Source organism: Microtus pennsylvanicus, chromosome 7 (assembly GCF_037038515.1).
Source record: "Microtus pennsylvanicus isolate mMicPen1 chromosome 7, mMicPen1.hap1, whole genome shotgun sequence".
Lineage (NCBI taxonomy): Eukaryota > Metazoa > Chordata > Mammalia > Rodentia > Cricetidae > Microtus > Microtus pennsylvanicus.
The window spans coordinates 25,302,813-25,319,488 of NC_134585.1; positions in this window are offsets into that span (position 1 = coordinate 25,302,813).

The window sequence follows — 16,676 nt, forward strand, 5'->3', positions numbered from 1 at the left end:
GGATTAAAGGCATGCGCGACCACCGCCCAGCAAGTTTGGCATTAATTTAGGGCATGCTAAGATACCCAGTAAAAAACAATTGGAGAAAACTAATTCTTCCTTTACCATCAGGAAACAATTGTACATGTTTTCTTGGTTAGTTTTGGTACCCTGAGTCCACTTCCACTTCTCAGTGCTAGAACCTCCATCTGTTTGAACCTTTGTATGCTTTTCTGTATTGCTACAGTCTCTGAATTCATGTGTTCCTCAGTCCTGTTATATGTGGAATACAGTGTTTCTTTGTTTCCTTGGTATCATCTACTACCTCTGGCTCTTAGTATCTTTTTATTTACTCCTCTGAATCGCTCCCTCAACCTTGAGGGAAGGTTTTCCTGAATCCATCCCATTTAGGACTGCGATCCCAAAGTCTCACACACTCTACATTGTTGTGAGTCTCGGTGTTAGTTCCGTCACCTTTAAGAATGGGCTCCACTGGCACAGGCTGTTTGAGATATACATATACATACATACATACATATACATCTAGATATAGCCATATATCATCAAGAGACATTAGATCACTGTGTCCTTTAGCAGAATAATAGTATCAGGTTTTCCCCTAGGCCCCCAAATGACCTACTCAGTTTCTTGGTCCCTTTAGCAGTGTCAGGTATGGCCTCCATCTCCTGGAGTGGCCTTCAATCCAATCAAAATTGGTTGCTTGCTGCAAAAGTATTTGGGCCCATATTTTATGAGTCCACTTTGCAGAAGGGTCACTGTCGTCCTAGGGTTTGTAGCTGGGTGACATTGATGATTATCTCTCTCCTCCAGTTGCTGGCAGAATACATTCCTGTATCATGAACATCAGTCAGTGGTGAAGCTTCTAGTTATGCACCAGCTCAACTTCTCCGTGTTGGCTCACATACATGCGAGTGGTCTTCATCAATAGGGCATAACAGTAAGGTTGCAGAATAAGCCAGTGGGTTTTCATGGGTTCCTGTTTCAGCTATTCAGAAAGATAGAATCCAATCATGTCACTGGACCAAAGCTTTTTTCTTGCGATTTTTCTCAATGAATATTGAACTATGTTTCTCACTATTGATCTGCTTATGTTTTTATTTGCCCTCTTTTCAGTTTTGGTAGGTGACACATGTAGACATTTGTCCCTTTGCTCCAGTTTTATAATTCATACGATTGTAGGATTTAAAATAGTTCCAGATAAAGGAACATGGGAACAAGAGTGGTCAGGAACACCACAGGAACACAGCCCAAAGAATCAATTGATTAGGAGAATGGGCTCACAGAGATCAGGCAGCCTTTGTGGAATGGGGTCCTTCCTAGGTCCTCTGTGTATGTGTTATGGCCGAGTATCTTGATGTTATTGTGTGATTCCTAACAGTGGGAGTGGGGGACATGGGGACAGTGGCTTCATGATGTCATGTTATCAGGAAACATCATGCCTGTTAAATCTGCTCTGAGGAGAAACATTGTCAGATTTAAAAAAAGAGCTGTAGAAGAAAAGAATGCAAATTGAATAATCATGTATGAAATTGTCACAAATATTAAAAGATTAGAGCAAAAATTTTGAAAATTCAAAATAAGTTATAAATGTACTTATGACTTATAATATATGATTAATATGGATTTCTGAGAAATGTTTCGTGAATTAAGTTAGCATGAATGCAAATGACTACTGTCTATTGCAGCATGGTATTCCACATTATTTAAGGAATGATTTTCACTATGGTGTTAACAAGTGAGATATCATCATATTTACTACTTTTCACTAGTAAAATATACAGTTTGGGAACAGGAAAAATAGGTATTCTGATAGCATAAGCTTTGTGACGATTCCTTTAGAATCTGGGAATGGAAAGGTTTTCTTGGTATGTAATAAATAAATTAATAATTTGCATTCCTTTCCCTCAGCATCTGCTAAATTGTGCATTGTGATCCTTCTGGTCCCTCTGATTTAGTTATGTCTTCAGGCATGTTGATTCTGTTACTAATTTGCAGTCTATAATTACATTAAGAAAGTATCCCAAGTGTTCACGGTTCATGGTCATATGGATTTCTTTTGTTTCAGTTATTGAGAACTGAGTAGTGAACAAGGTGACAAAAATTATTCCCAAGCCTGCTAATGAAATGGTTTGCTATAGATTGACTAACACATTTATCTTCACAATTGTTTACAGAATAGATATGCTATCTCCATGTCAAAATAAAGCAAGTTGTTCTGTGTCAAAATTACTTCTACATGATTCCAGTGATTCTAGCCATTTTTTTTCTGTAACAGCACCATTGTCTGGCTGTAGACTTACCCTGTGTCTTCTTCTTCTTGATCACTTTGGGCTCTGCTCTTCCTTTTCAATAATTTAGGTTTGACTTCTGTGTAGTGTTCATTGTTATCCGTTTCCTTACATTCTGTTCTTATCTTCAGAATGTTTCCCAGGTAGTTTCTTGGATTTTAGTTTATTCTTATTTTTCTGTGACCCAGAAGATTTTTGTTGCTTCACGAGTCTGTCCTTTTTCCATGTAAAAATTGAAAGTCATACACGTTATCCCTTGACCCAATTCTCATTTTTCTCATCTGGTTTTGTCCAGTTGGTGTGGAAATTATGAAGAAACTTCTGAGCAAGAGAAGAGAGGACGTGATAATGCAGATGGACCCAAAAAGCAGTGCTTTCTGAAGAGGAGACCCTCACAGATCCTTCATGACCCTGTGCGCATTGCTGTTCTCATGACTGTAGTGAACTGTGCACACCATCTGAGTGAAGATTGCTGGACCTGCTCCTCCTGCAGACAGCCCACTTTCTCAGTGTGGCACACCAGATCTCCATGAACAGCATGCTCTTTGGTATCGATGATGAGAAACTGTAAGATGATGTTTTACCTGGTCCAGCACTTGAAGATGTCAATTTCTGTTATGTTGCTATAGTCATTCTTTCTACCATTTTCAAGGATAACAGGAACTTGCACCTTTGTGTGGAAGTGACAGACCAGCTTTACCTCAGCAAAGGTCTCTTTTCCAGGAGTCCTGAGTATGATTTAGGGATCCTATTTACGTGATGAGCTTCTCTGATTCTCTATGACCCTATGTATAATGCTGTTCTCATGACTGTAGTGAACTGCACACACCATCTGAGTGAATATGTGCTGAGCCTGCTCCTCCTCCAGACAGCCCACTTTCTCAATGTGGCCTGCCAGATCCCCCTTTGTTGCCTACTCCATTATGTATTAATGGTCTCTAGTTCTAGCATTGATGATGTGGCACAGCTAGGTGACGTTTGACTGGTCAAGCTCTTTGATGATGTTGAGTTCTGCTATTTTGCTGTAGTCGTGTGTCCTACCATTTACCAGGATCTTCAGAGCAACTCGCATCTCTGTGTGGAGGCAGCAGGCCAGCTTTACCTCAGCAGAGTTCTCTTGTCCAAGGGTATTTAGTATGACATAATGATCTTTGTAATGGATAAGTCTCTCCGCAGGCTGAGACCTGAGGTGGGTATTTTTGTGGTGTGACTGAGAAGGCAGATGTTGGAGCCCTGCAGGGAGTCCAGATGGCAGTGTGCTTTACTACAGAGAAGTCCAGCACAAAAAGAGTTAAAACCTCTACCGTAGGCTTCTCCAGAGGAACACATAGTAAACATGATATATGTCCCACTTATGGCCTTCCCTAGCATTGTTCTAAGAGTGGAGCCTTGTGCAAACCCCACAAAAGCTGCTCGTGAATTAGAAGAACCTATGGACCAGTCTTCATGGACCTAGAAGAGCAAAGCTCATTTATCTGTCTCTCCTATCAAGGTCAGGTCCAAAGGAAAGTTTTGTCACTTTGGGGGAGAGGTGAATCCCTCACCGTCTTCCTCCCAGGCCTGCCGTTGTGTTTGCATCCTGCCTGTATCCCTTTGTCGCTCTCAACACAGGAGACACTGTCCCGCTGAATGCTGGTTCAGTCTAGATGTTGGAGAAAGGACCAGTTACTCTGTGATGATTACCAGCACCGTATTTGTGTCTTGACAGGACAGTGACTGCAAGGTAAACAGAAATGGGTCAAAGTGTGGATGGGATGCTGGGAGGTTGCCCCACTTTGGTAGGTGGGTAATGCTTGCCTGTCCTGGACACAGTGCATACACGAGTCAGTCAGCAGTCTGGGAACTACATATTATTCATACCCCACATCAATGGTCAGGCTTAGAGAGAGCCTTGACCCTAGAGCTGGGATTCCAGCCCGGTTGTTTGTTTGGGAGGTCTCCTGTCAAAGTTGGCTATGGGGTTGTCATGGACACTCTCCAAGTAGGCTTCTGCTCTCTGCAATATAGAGTGGACACTCAGAAAGGAGTGAGTGCCAGGACTCCAGTGTGGGTCTCAAATGCTGAAGGTATCACTGAAATGACTAAATTTAATCCTGTTGTATGAGAAAGGTTTATGTTCTCTGTTTATCCTTGACACTGATCTATGGACAAATAAGCATATGGCTGCCAAAGCCACCCTTTCCCATTCCCAGGAAGGTGGTTATTGGGCTCATGATGCAGAGGAGCAAAGGCGTAGTGAGAGACAACAGACGAATGGATTCGGAGGGATTATTGGGATAAGTTATGGCAAGCAATGCATCTCTGCCCCAAACTATTATGGAGGAAATGTTTGAGGAGAAGACAGTGACTATCTTCTTCCATCTGTATGGAAAGGACAGTCACTGTGCCACAGGCCAGCTACTTAGTCTATAATTGGCTGAAGACGACTGAGCACGAGGATGCAGACAGCCTTGCAAGGAAAAGCAGTCATGAGACGCTCAGGCTCTCATGTGCTCATAATCGCTATACATCAGGGGGTTGTTTCAGTCCTGATGCACTCTACTGAAGCTAAGGCCTGGGAAGGGAGACTTGGGCGCTATGTTCAGGTCAGTGATCCCCAGGAGACACAGCCCAAGAGAATCACTGGCTCCAGACCCAGGAGATGGTCTCAGTATAAGGAGATGTGAGGTATATTTCTGTTTATACTGAAAATTGCCTTGGGTCTGATGGTGACTTTGTGTGTCTCTTCTCAAGGAGCCATGTTGTTTCTTACCTGGGAAAATAGAAGTCAGCTAAAAACTAGGACTCCACACCCAACTCTTCCATCCTTCACTGCTGGTCTGCTGGATGGAGCAGGAACAAGTGCACTCAGTACCAGCTATTTGTAGCAGGAACTGAACACACATCATCCCCAAAGCTGTCCTTAAGTATCCATCGTGCAGAGGACAAAGCTGATTTTTTGAGATGTTCTTTTGGACAAAGTATGTTTGATTTGGAAACTGCTTAATGTTCACCCAGTGACCTATTGACTGAGCTATGATGACCATATTGGTAGTGTTGGGTCCCTTGTGGTCTCATAGGTCACTTCCAGATCTCTAGTTCCCGTCCTTTCTCTGCTAATATCTGCAGGCTCTTTAGGACTTGTTCTATTGTGGATGCTTATTTTTACCGAGGATGTGTCCTGTCTGATGTAGGCAAGTGTAAGTGAGATGGGGTGCAGCTAGCAGAATGCCCGTGTTTAGGCATGATGTTTGGAAGCTGCAATTAATTCTTTGTTCTCAAACCCTCCTTTCTGCAAAGTAGCAGTGCAGCTAGGGACATCATTCACGGCAGGCAGACATCCCTAAAGAGACCATAAAGATGTTGACCTAGGGAAGGGCACATTGGAAGACAATGGGCATTATTGTACATGTCTCATTAGTCCCTGAACTGCATTAAAAGTAAACCTGCCATTATCCTCCTAGGGCAGATTTCTTGAGCTTTGGATATGTGGAATCATAGCCAGCTCTTACATTGGCCTCTAATATTCCTTCTCTTGTAGGTGCCTGGTCACATCCTGAAACAGACACCCGGGAAATTCCTGACCTGAGGACACGCACACTCAGCAGGGAGCCGGTGATGGAGGAGAGCTCTCTCGTTTTGCTGGAAAACTAGCAGGCCCTTTCCTGAGCTTTCTGTTCAGAAGCTCCCCACGGGTTCAGGAGGACATCCTGGGTAGGGCAATGAAATGAATTCTGTTGCAGCATCCAGTCACAGACTCCCTCCCCAGTTATCAGCAAGTTCTAAGGGTGACAGGTGAATCAAATTGTAGATGTTTTACTGTGGAATCCTTGTTCCCCTTCGATGCTGTGCCTATTTTGACAAGCACAGCGGTGACCTATGCCTCTCTATTCTGACAGATACCCCAGGAAACCTGTTTGAGCAGATAAAGTGCCCCAGTAGAGCGGGTGGGAACTAATGAGACTCTTTGCAAAGTATGGGGACAGCATTGCCTGTGAAGGGCAGTGTCCAGGGCCTCTTTTCCAGGCCATCAATCACATGGTGTACTTGAGGTCCTCCACTTGTATGTCATTTGTCTTGGAGAAACAATTAACAAATACTGAAATATTGATGTAGAATTCCAAGAGAATTTCTTCTAATTGACATTCAGAAGAGTTTAGGATGTCTGAGAAGAAGACAAAGGAATATAATCTCTCAGACACCCCTGTTTCTCAGCACCCGTCACTGTTGTTAAAGTGACAGACCTACCCACTTGATGTCAGCTAATTTTCTCAGTGGCATCCAGGGAAAGCAAGGCAGTGAAAATGGACTGCCCTCCACGGGCTGGAGGATAACTGTGCAGAAGCAGTCAATAGCAAACCCATTAGAAAACTGAACTCGATCTCAAATGTTACACCTGCCTCAGATCCAATCTCTACAATGTTCATGTAACAGTTACAGAAGAGATCTATGTAAGTTTCTGCTCATAAGGAGGAAGATCAGAAACACCCAGAGAAGATGAACTGTTCTAATGGATGCCCTGCAGCCACCGCTCAAGAAATAGACAGACTGGAGAACGGTTTAAGGAGACATCTCCTCAGGACATCTAGAGAGAGCCTGGCCTCTGACGCACCCCAGGAGAGGACAAATTCCGTTCTAAGCCAAGATGATGATTTACTGCTTAGCAGTGTCAGCAGTGTCCAGGCAGACAGGCTGATGTGCTCTGTGCTCTGCTCTTTAAACCCATGCAACAACCCCCAAGATTACTGCATAAGGATGTGGGACAGAAGCACAGTGATAACTTTCCAAAGTTGGGGGTCACGTACGTCTCTGACTGTTAACTTTTCCCTAAGCCCAGGAGGAGGAGGAGGTTGAAGAAAGGAAATACATAGGACTTTCTGGAGCTGGTGAGTCTCCATGTTGCTGCTTCTGGAGCCCGGAAATCCTAGAGCTGCACAATCCCCAGCCCTGCTCCACACCCATTGCTGGATGCAACCCAAGCAGAACCAGCACCCTCCTCCTTCCCCACAATGACTGCAAGGCTCCAGGCTGTGCTGTGCTAGTTCTGCCCATACCCCAACTACTACGTGTCAGGCCCTGATGGACACCTACAGCCCACAATCCACATATACACTTAGGTTAGGACTTACCTGACATGCACGCCTCTTCCAATACAATCCTCTAGGTATCAGGACCTTATTGCGATTTCTGTGCAGATGCAGGCATGCGTACAATGCTAAGCATCAACCCTTACCTAGCCTCTCACTGTTTTATTGCCTGCATACACTACTATTCAGTGGTAGGCGATTTAGCATGGCTGAAAATTAGCAGTGCCCTGCGGGCAGTAACAGAGGTGTAGTAAGCGACAGCGTTGCCTGAGGGTAGGCACAGTCTGAGGCTCAGGATTGTAGAGTGCAGAGGTATGTCATACAAAGTATTGCACAAGGACTCAGGTAGGTGGTAAGCAAGCCCTGAAATCTAAAAGTGTTTCAGACTATCACGGTGATGGAAAGAGTGCCCAGGCAGCCTGATAACAAGTAGAGCACTCCTAAATTTGACAAGAGGATTAGGGGTGTCTAATAAGGCCTGAAGAGTGCACAGCCCCTGATATTGAGATGACTCTGTGGGAGCTTCAGGGAGATGCTCTACAGTGTCTTATGAATACAGCATTGTATGTTGTGTGGCAGCATTTGTGAAGTGTCTACTATAATAGGGTCTGACCTATGGCGATCAATGTAGAATACCAGGGGCGTCTCCAGCAGTGCCTGAGCAATAGTAGTATATGTGGAACAGAGGTGATGGTGCTGATGCTTTAAGGACCAGTGTGTGTGTCTGTGTGTGTCTCTGTGTCTGTGGTGATGGTGGAGAAAGTGTACTCATGGCTGTCACCTAAAGTGTATATAAAGGTATGTACTATTGCATTTTTCATTGTACTGTATGTTTCACGAGAAAAGTGAAAGAAAGGTTTACTAACTCTCTCCTTCAAGGGTAGAGAGAGGATAAGGGGATGTGAATGCATCATATTTAAGCAGCATGTCTTATCAGGTCAATGACTGTTTCCCATGCTCAATTGTATTTTAAAATAACGATTTTTGCTGTCAGTTTATTATTTGGTGTGTGGTGATGAACAGGGCATTTCCTCCAGACTGGAGCATCTGTGGAGCACAGTGTGGCTTCTGCATTCCTTGGCTCTTTCTTCTGTCCCTCTCCCCAATCTATACTGACTGGAAAAGCTGGTTCCTTGCTCTCCCTCTGAGGGTAGAGGGAGGCCCAGAGAACCTTCAGGAATCATATTTAACCAGGGTGTCTCATCTTGTTTATGACTTTCCCTGCAGCTCAATCAGTATTTCAAAATATTGACTGTGACTATTAGTTTACTATTTGGTTGTCTCTGTGTTAGAAATGACACAGTGTCTTCAGATTTCTCGCCCATGAAGGACATAGGCTGTGTGACTCTGGGAATGATTTCCTTAGTGGCATGTGGTGTACGTTGTTGAAATTGGCCCATCCAGTGTCATTCCATGTGCTACCATAATGTGATAGGGATTTGACAAATAGTAGGGAATGGGACACTCTGTGGTGGTGATGATCTTGTGCATACCATCAATGGTGTTTTCTACCTATGTGAAGTGGCCAGGGACCACGATATATAGGATGGTGTGCAAGCTCCACTTATCTCCTGCCAGTCCTTCATAGAGTTTCTCTGTTTAGATTTGTGAGGCCCTATAGAGTAAGGACCCACAGACCTCCTCCAACATCTGCACCTCTGCAATTGAGTTGCCTTTCTGAATTCAGAAAGCCTGACCTTACCCACTGCATCAAGAAGGATATTTTCTACTTTAATATCACGGTGTGCAATGCATCTTTGTCGGAGAAATTGCACCGAAGAGAAGAGCTGATTATTTTTCTATTACCTTCTTATGATAGCATCTCTCGCTGAAGTACATTTCTTCTTCATAGGGAGGGGAGACGAGGAGGGTTTCCATGGATCCTATTTAAGCTGGCTGCCCCTTGTAATGATGGCTGTCCATATTACTCAGTTGTTATTTCAGAATATTAATTGTTGTTTATAGTTTGGCCACCTGGATACTGAACAAGGCATCAGCTGTTCAGATGGGACAATCTGTGAAGCATGGTGTAGCTTCTGCATCTCTTACCTCTTTTTTCCACACCCCCTTTCTGAAAGTGATCTATACTATTGGATAGCTGATTCACTAGATCTCTTCTTCAAGGGGAGTTGGATGCTAAGAGGACCCCAAGAGGTCTTGTTTATCCAGAGGGTCTCATTGAGCGGATGGCTGTTCCTGTAGCTCAGTTGTTTTCAATCAGGATATTTTCTGTTGCTAGTTTAATATTTGGTGCCTGGGTGCTGATCAGGGCATCAACTCCAGGACAGACTAAATGTGGAGCATGGGGTAGGTGCTGTGTCCCTTGCCTCTTCCCTCTACACCTTCTTCCTAAAAGTGATTTTCCCAACCTCTAGACTGAGTGAAATCCTGGTTCACTAACTCTTATTCAAGGAGAGACGTATCCTAAGAGGACCTTTAGAGATCATATTTAATTTGGACATATCTTGCTTATGGCTGGCCTAATAGCTGAATTGGTTGTTGAGAATATTATTGTTGCTGTTAGTTTACTATTTGGTGATGTGGGTGCTGAAGAAGGCATACCTCCAGACTGGAGTATCTGTGGAGCATGGTGTGGTTTCTGCAACCCTTGCCTCTTTCTTTAAACCCTGTTCCTGAAAGTGACGCTTCCCAGCTTCTATGCTGATGAAAAAGCTGGTTCATTTGCTCTCCTGTTCAAGAGGAGAGTGATGATAAAGGGACCTGTGTGGACCATATTTAACCAGTGTGTCTAATCATGCTGATGACTGTTCCCAGTGTTCAAGTGGTATTTCAGAATATTGATTTTGCGGTTAGTTTATTATTTGGTCACCTGGGTTCTGGACAGGGTGTTTCCTCCAGGGAGAAGTATCTATGGAGCATGGTGTAGCTTCTGCATCCCTTGCCTCTTTGTTCCACATCCTCTTTCTGAAAGTGAATTTTCCCAGCTTCTATACTGATGAAATGCTGGCTCACTAGCTCTTTTCTTCAAGGGTAGAGGAAGGCTAAGAGGACATTTATGAATCATATTTAACAGCTGATGGCTGTCCTCATATCTCAGTTGGTATTTAAGTATATTGATTGTTGCTGTTAGCTTATTATTTAGTCTCTGCCTATATGTTAGAAATGACACAATCTTTTCACAGGTATAACCAATGTTGTACATATGCTGTACGACTCTGGGAATGATTTCCTTATTGTCATGTGGTACACGTTGTTGAACGTGGCCCAGCCAATGTTGTTGCACAGGTTGACTTATTATTAGCATTTACCAGATGTGGACCATGAGTAACCATGCAATGATAGTGTGACAGGGTTTTGACAAATGGTAATGAATGGGACACACAGTAGTGGTGATGATCCTGTGCATGCCATCAAGGGTGGTTTCTACACATTAAAGTGGCCAGTGACCATGCCATGTAGGATGATGCCCAGGCTCCACTTAATCACCTGCCAAACCATCGTAGGGTTTTGTTGCCAATTTCCCTGGGATCATATAGAGTAAAGAGCCACAAACCTCCTCCAATATCTTTCCCTTTCAAGCCAAGTGGCCATAACAAAATCAGCTTGACCTTACCAGTTCCATGCTGGATGATATGCACTAATATCATGATGTGCAATGTGTCTTTTTGAGAAAGTGCACCGCTGACATAACCTGATAGATGGTTGGTCTATCCTCCTCCTTCTTTAGATTGCCTATCTTCATGAGGAACATCTCCAGATCTTTTCCTGGAACATACTCCATGACCACATAAGTCACTGTGTATCAATGATTTGAAAGAAAAATGTCCTATGTAACTTAAGTATGTTCCATAGACTGAAGGATGTTTACTTCAGATATAATGTGAGTCAGAGCACCGTGTTGTTCCTGAAGGATCTTGGCAGCCACCTGTGCATGTGTGGATAGGTCACAGACATGCATCGTGACAGTGTGTCCATGACTTGAAAAACTTGGACTATGTTGCTATTCACATAAATTAGTGTATATCAATGACAAGAAAAAACTGTGCTATGGAACTGTGTTCCATAGATCGAAGGATGCTTACTTCAGAGGTAATGTGAGTCAGAGCACTGTGTTGTTTCTGAAGGCCTTGACAGCCATCTGTCATGTGTGGGTAGGTCACAGACATGCGTCACGTCTGTGTGTCAATGAGATGAAAAAAACTGCACCATGTTGCTATGTTTCAAGGAATGCAGGATGTGTGCTTCAGAAGTGTTTATGAAACAGACTGTGTTGTTTCTGAAAGACCCACCTGTGCACATATGGGTAGGTTGCAGGCAAGCATCAACTCCCCATATGAACTAGAACCCAGAGATGTTAAGATTCTGACATCCTTTCCTAGCATGTCCTCTTCCATTGGCTGCCCATGATGATGAGCTCAACTTAAGTCACTTTATTTTGGGGGAAATTTTAGGACACGTAATGCTAGAAAAAAATTTGTGTAGCTTCAGAATGGCAGATTATAGCTATGAATTTTCTGTCTTGAAATCTGAGATATTCCAAATAACACAATGAAGCCTTCTCAGGCCCTTAGATAGAGGAAAAATCTGGGGGATAATTTACATAAAGAAACTGACAAGAGTGTAGCAGCACATGTTCAGATTCTGGGGTGGCGTCCATACTCAGACACAGTGATCCCTGAAGTCTTCTGCTATACACAGTGTAGCTACAACTAGAGATTTTGTCACAGACAAGGAGGTATTCCACAAACAAAAACATGAGGTTTTGACTGTGGATATTAGCAAGAAGAGGGTGAGCATTTATAAATGAACCAATATTCGTCACAGAGATGGGGTAGAGGAAGTGAAATTGAGCAGAAGAGTATGACCACAATGCTGTACAGGCATTCACGGGAATGTTTTGATGAACTTACTCTGGGTAGGGTAGAGTCAAAGACACAGCCAAAGAAGCACTCTCTTAGCAGAGCCAAAGAAACCCTGTTTTCCCTGAAATCGCTGCCAAAGAATAGAGCCAGACCTGAGATCAGAGCCCCTTCAGTGACCCTGATATTAGAGTCAAAATGTTAAAAAGGGTCAGTGAATACAACACACTTTAGACCAGAAACCAGACCTAGAGAATGCATTCTCATTCTGACAAACTCAGCACAAAAACTAACCAGTCTCTGCACAGGTAATCCATCCAATCCCCGAGCACAAAATCAACAAATCCCTAAGCATGAAATCTAGCCATTCTCTGAGCTGAGAACAGATCAGGCATTGAATTTTGACCAATTTCCACCCTGAAAATCTTCACCCTGTAATCACTGGGTTGAGCTCTCTGAGTCCAGCTGAGGAGAGAGAAGAGGGTTTGTATGAGCAAAGGGGTGAGGTTTATGATGGAGAAACCCACAGAGACAGTGCACCCGAGCTAGTGGGAACTCACTGATTCTGAACTGATATCTATACAACCTGCATAGGACCAAAGTAGGCCCTCTCATTGTGGGGGACAGTGGTGTGCCTTGGACACTTTGTGGGACCATCAGGAGTGGGACCAGACTTTATCCCTAGTGCATGAACTCATTTTTGGAGCCCTTTCTCTATGGCAGATGCTTTGCTCAACCCTGAATGGGGGGGGGTCTTGATTCTGCCTCAACTTGTTATGCCAGACTGTCTGTGGGAGGCCTTTGTGAGGAGTGAATTGGGGTGGGGTTTTTGGAAGTTGGTGGGAAGTGGGAGAAGGGGAATGGGGAACTGTGTTCAGTATGTAAAATGGAAAAAGTACCTGAGCAAATTGGGAGCATGAGGACCATGGGAGAGGGTTGAAGGGGAGAGGAGAGGCAGGGAGGGGAGCAGAGGAAAATGTAGAGCTCAATAAAAATCAATAAAAAATGAAAAAAAATCTCATATGGATGGTCATTTGAACACATGGACCCTCAAGTTCAGTTGATGGTACAATTTGGGGAACTTTATACTGTAGAGCCTTAGTGGCAGAAGGCTGTCCCCGAGTGTGTCTTGAGATGAGCAAGCTATTCTCTGTTCTCGCTACTTTCTGCTTGAGGTTGGGGTGTGACACTCAATCTACTGCTTTTGCCTTCAATCTTCCAGCTTCTTTCTTGCCTCTCTGCCACCTCCATGGGCTTTTATCCCTCTGTAAATGAGCCAGATATGTTTCTTCTTATGACCCCGTGTTTATGAAATTTTATCACAACAGAAATGTATACAGTGAGCATGGGTCTATCAAAGAGGGTTCCTATCCGTCCCTCCCGCCCCTAAGTTGTCCCGAAGTCAAGGCAGATTCTTTGCTGTCACACAGTCATACACTGAATGTGTCTCTTCTACTTATCCACACCAGAAATTCAGTGACCCTGCAAGTAGCCTCAATTCCAGATCCCTTCTTCTGTCATTGTAGCACAGGCCTGATATTAATGAAGCCTGCTTTTTGGTGGTGCTGGACCTCGTGATTCCAGAGAAACTTTGAAGTTCATGGAGACAAGCTTTGTCTGATGGGAATGAACCTGCTTCAGATTCCCACTTGGTGTTTATCATTACTAGAGTCCTCATCCCTGGATGGAAGATCTCTCCTAGCATCACAGACCCTCTGTTATCCCCCATCTTTCCTTGCATCCCCCTAGAGAAACAAATTCATATATAACAAGGAGAGATACAAGAATCAATGGAAAACTTAAAAGTCCAAATAAGACTAGGCAACACAATCTCAAAGAAGCAATGTGTTAACATTGTCTTGTATTATGAGAAAAATTCACTGATGAATTCAGAAATATAAAAAATAACTGTAATAATCCACAAATATTTCAGTAGTTCATAAAAGGGAAGATGTAGGCAGAGGCTGCTCTTTCATTTCTAGCCACCCAGACCCAAAATAATCACACAGAAACTATATTAATTACAACACCACTAGGCCAATAGTTTAGGCATATTCCTGACTAACTCATGTCTTAATTCACACATATCTATTAATCCGTGTATCACCACATTGTTGTGGCCTACGGGCATATTTCCTTCCAGCTTCTGTCTCTTGCACTGGATACATTACACCTTTCTGACTATGCCTCTTTCTTCTAGCTTCAAGTTATTTTCCCAGCTGTCTCTATTCTTCCCTGCTACAGGACCAAAGCAGCTTTATTCAATAGCAAAACACATTGACAGCATACAGAGGAAAATCCCACATCACCTCTGCTTTTCTTTCGAAGTAAAAAGGAAGGCTTTAAAACTTTAACATGGTAAATTTACAGATAGTAAAACAGGTATCAAGCAAGAATACAGTTACAATACTTATAACTACTTTATTTTTAGCATAACCATAACTATCTACTTTTGTGTTTAACTTTTTCTTCCTTTTATTTTCATTCCTTTCATTTCCATTTAGTGTTAGAAAAAACTATTAGATTTATGTTATTATGTTAATTTGGGATTCATTTTTGTGCTTTGGGTAAATTTTAAATTTACATTTTGTGGATGTGTGTGTGTGTGCGTGTGTGCACTCATGCCAAAGCACACACATAGAAGTCAAAAAAACTGCTGTATTTTGTTCTCTCCTTCTTCTGTGGGGGATCTGGGAATTGGACTCAGTTCTGGGAATTGTTAGCTTTGATGGCAAGTGCCTTACATTTATTCTGCTAAGAGTCTTTGACTGTCTTAGATTAGGTTGACATTCCAGACAGAGAATAATGTTACATCTCAGGTTAAAAGAATTCTCAGTGATATTTGGGGGTTACTTGATGCACTGATGAGTCTTGAATATTTCAAACTACTTCCGGAACCCTGTCAGTTCTTTCAATGAACTAGTTGTCCTAGAGAAAACACATCCTGCATGATCATCCTTTCAGAACTGTGTGCATGCTAGTGTTTTCTCCGTGGTAGTTTTGGTAATAATTCTACTGATATGCTGCACATTCCTGAAGACTTTAACATGTGTGGTTATTATACAAAACTTTAAATGTTAAGGCTTATATAGATGGCCAATGGCATTTCAAGATAGTGGTAAATGAGACCCTCTTCAGATAAAACTGGTACACCAATTGCATTTCGACTTTCAAGGGAATAACTATATAACAGAAACACATTAGATTTCCAGTAGATGTGCAGAAAGTTTTGTACCAGTTAGAGCTAGGGAAAAGGCTTGATGGGTAAGGCACTTGCTGTTCAAGCATTAGGCCCTGAGTTCCCATTCCCAGAATATATAGAATAGTCTAGAAGCCTATAACCTTAGTCTGTGGGGTACAGAGAAGAAGACACCTGAGACTTGCTGTCCATTGGCTTACCACCATAATCAGTGAACCCTGTCTCAAGGGAATAGACTGGAAAGTGATGACACAGAGTACCACCAGTGTCCTCCTCTAGAGTCTATAAAAGTACACATGGATACATACACACATGCACGCACGCGCGTGCACGCACATACACACACACACGGTGGGGGAGTGTTATAAATTACCTGATATTTGAAACAGTCTGAATTCCGTGATGGATATGGAAATAATGGACCCTCACACATCAACAGAGGAATGGTGGATGAGAACCCCAAACTGCAAACAACACAAATGCCTGTCGACTTGTAAATACAAAGACAAAGTGTCTCCAGCCATCAAGTAGAAAAGGAAACTAAACGTGACAGGTGCCATAGGATGAAAAATCATTAAAAAGTTGTTCTTGCTGAAGAAATGTGAAACGTATACTAAGTATCCCGTGGCTGGCTTCATATCAGATGTTCAGGAAATACCCACGTTAAAAAAGACATGAAGGAGACATGTTACTGTGTGGGGAAAAGCTTCTTTAATTGTTTATGGGTGAACGTGGGGTGTCACCAGGAAGCTGTTTCCTCTAGGTCTCCTAATGAAAACTGTTCCCTGGTAACATTGCCTAAGATATACCTAGCACGGACCCAGTGATGAGCACCGTGGTGATGTGGTGAGCACCTGGGTAGGGAGAGAAAGGTGGATGAGCAGCAGAGGATTGATAAAGGAAGAGGAGGGGAAAGGAAGGGAAGGAGGAAAGAAGGAGGAGGGGAGATGGACTTAGGGGGTGGTGGAGGAACAGTGAAGCAATCTGGAGTTTGGCTCCAGGTGTGTTTAAATTGCTGATCTGATCAAGTTTGATGAGTGGTACCTAGCCAGAAAATGATCTGTTTCTTTTCGACATGGAATGTAGCAGGAGATAGAGATAAGCCTGCTGGCCAGCAAATACAGACAGCTTCAGTCAAAATAGGCAAATATGGAAGCTAGATGAAAGACACACTTGGTTTGGTTCCAGTTTGCTCCTCAGATGGCATGACTGTAGATCAAAACCCAGTTGGCTCTAAACTGAGCACCACGCCTTCCTTCTACTTTCATCAAAATATAATGCTTTCTCTCTGCTTTCTTTAACG